Raw genomic sequence first — 2,877 nt, forward strand, 5'->3', positions numbered from 1 at the left:
AGAGAGAGAGAGAGAGAGAGAGAGAGAAAGAAAGTTATAGAACTGTCCATTTCCTCAGTAGGGCTGCTACAATTCTTTTCAGAGAATGTCAGAAAAATGTGAAAAATATGGATCAGTGTTTCACAAAAGCCCAAGATGACGTCCTCAAATGTCTTGTTTTGTCCACAACTCAAATACATTCAGGTTACTGTCACAGAGGAGAGAAGACACTAGAAAATATTCACTTTTAACCAGCTGGAAACTTAGCATATTATCCTGACTCGGATTAAATCGATATTAAAATAGTTTGCGATTACTTCAACAGTTGACAACTAATTAAATGACCTTTGCAGCACTGTCCTTTGATTGGACAGTGATGCATACGGGTGGACCTTATTGCAGGGCAGTAAAGGGCAGCAGTATAAACAAACGGTGTGATTACACAACCCTAATGTGACAGGAGAGGAGAAAGAGCAGGGCCTTGAAAAGCCAGCGGGGTTGCCAGTTTTATTAAATTAACTTGTTTCCGTAGCAATTGTTTGGCACGCTTGACTGGTATTTGAACTGACACTGACCTAAATTCCTCCCTGTCTGACAGACAGAGGGACGTGCAGGCAGGCAGACATGTCGGTCGACCTGTCAGTCTCACGGAGAGAAGACAGCGGTCCGACACAGAGGACACAGGTCCAACAACACCAGGATCTCACAGGCTTTAAATCTTGCAGCTACACTTCAGTCACTCAAAGACTTGGTCAGTGTCCCTCAGACAACGGTGGAGAGTAGTATGTAGAGAGAACAGTAGAGAGTAGTATGTAGGGAGACAACAGTAGAGAGTAGTATGTAGAGAGTAGTATGTAGAGAGAACAGTAGAGAGAACAGTAGAGAGTAGTATGTAGAGAGAACAGTAGAGAGTAGTATGTAGAGAGACAACGGTAGAGAGTAGTATGTAGAGAGACAACGGTAGAGAGTAGTTATAGAGAGATAACAGTTGAGAGTATTATGAAGAGAGACAACAGCAGAGAGTAGTATGCAGAGAGACAACAGTAGAGTGTAGTATGTAGAGACACAACAGTAGAGAGTAGTATGTAGAGACACAACGGTAGAGTGTAGTATGTAGAGAGACAACAGTAGAGAATAGTATGTAGAGAGAACAGTAGAGAGTAGTATGTAGAGAGACAACGGTAGAGAGACAACAGTAGAGAGTAGTATGTAGAGAGACAACAGTAGAGAGTAGTATGTAGAGACACACGGATAGAGAGTAGTATGTAAGAAGGACAACAGTAGAGAGTAGTGGTAGAGGAGACAACAGTAGAGAGACAACAGTAGAGAGTAGTATGTAGAGAGTAGTATGTAGAGACACAACGGTAGAGAGAGTAGTGAGAGGACAACAGTAGAGAGTATTATGAAGAGGACAACCGTAGGTATATGTAGAGAGACAACAGTAGAGAGTAGTATGTAGAGGGAACCAGTAGAGAGTAGTTATAGAGAGACACAGTAGAGGAGTAGTAGTAGAGAGCACCAGTAGAGAGTAGTGTAGAGGACACCAGTAGAGAGTAGTATGTAGAGAGGACAACAGTAGAGAGTAGTATGTAGAGAGACAAACGGTAGAGAGTAGTATGTAGAGAGACAACAGTAGAGAGACAACGGTTAGAGAGTAGTATGTAGAGAGACAAACAGTAGAGAGTAGTATGTAGAGGGACACCAGTAGAGAGTAGTATGTAGAGAGACACCAGTAGAGAGTAGTAGTAGAGAGACAAGAGAGGAGAGAGAGTAGTATGTAGAGAGTAGTATGTAGAGAGTGAGTGTAGTGTAGAGAGACAACAGTAGAGAGTAGTATGTAGAGGGACACCAGTAGAGAGTAGTATGTAGAGAGACACCAGTAGAGAGTAGTATGTAGAGAGACAACAGTAGAGAGTAGTATGTAGAGAGACAACAGTAGAGAGTAGTATGTAGAGAGACAACAGTAGAGAGTAGTATGTAGAGAGACAACAGTAATAATAATGTATACTTTATTACTCCCGCAAGGGGAAATTACAATTTACACTCTGTTGTTTTACACACAGGCCTGAATTACACCCAGGATACCCGAGTTCATGTCCATTCATGTCTCTCTAGTAACTCTAGTTTTGGCTGAAATGAACACAGAGTTAATTGAATGGAGTCTGGTGGGTTAGCACTAGCGACTTCAGAGCTGGTTCTGGTTAAACAGAAAGGTCTCAAAGATGTTTCTAAGGTCTATCTCTGAAGGGATCCTTTCATAATGTAGTCAGACACTTGGAATATTAATCTGAGCCTGTCAGTGACAAAACAAGCACTTTAGTGAAGGTAAATACAAGCTGGACAATTGTCCTATTAATTTAGATTGTAGCTTGTTTCTCCGCTGCAGCGGTCTCGCTTAAAACAGGACCAATGTCAAAGGTTGTTGTTCCATCGGTCACTTAGACACAAAAACAGGTTGAAAAACCAGTAGTTGCCCTTTAATGTTCACATTAGACACGAGATTTGAAACCCCAAAAAGTTGGTTTAAAGTACCTTTTACTCATCCGTGTTTGGTGAAAAGATGGATATCAAAAGAGCAATATCAGATTATTAGTTTAACCGAGTGGTCAACTCGAAATGGTGCCTATCTGCTGAAATGTGACACGGTCACGGAGTGTGACACCAACTCTGTGATCCAACACATGGATAGGCTACCTCCATCCCCCCTCCCCTCACCCAATCATATCACTTGTCTGCTGTACAACTTTCTTACTGGCTATATTAGCCCTAATACATAATCTGGACTATGGTCATAACATCAACATCTTAGAACTTATTCCCTGTTACATAATGTTATTATTCCTATTCAGTCAGGTTATAGGTTGTTATGTTTATATTTTATAGTCATGGTTAATATTT

At 41.2% G+C, this 2,877-nt stretch overlaps 1 protein-coding gene across 1 annotated transcript in view; it reads right to left on the minus strand.

The window, feature by feature from the left end:
- The window catches only part of mao (monoamine oxidase), a 58,319-nt gene that overhangs the window by 54,304 nt on the left and 1,138 nt on the right, over positions 1–2,877 (minus strand).

This window comes from Etheostoma spectabile, chromosome 11 (assembly GCF_008692095.1).
Source record: "Etheostoma spectabile isolate EspeVRDwgs_2016 chromosome 11, UIUC_Espe_1.0, whole genome shotgun sequence".
Taxonomy (NCBI): domain Eukaryota; kingdom Metazoa; phylum Chordata; class Actinopteri; order Perciformes; family Percidae; genus Etheostoma; species Etheostoma spectabile.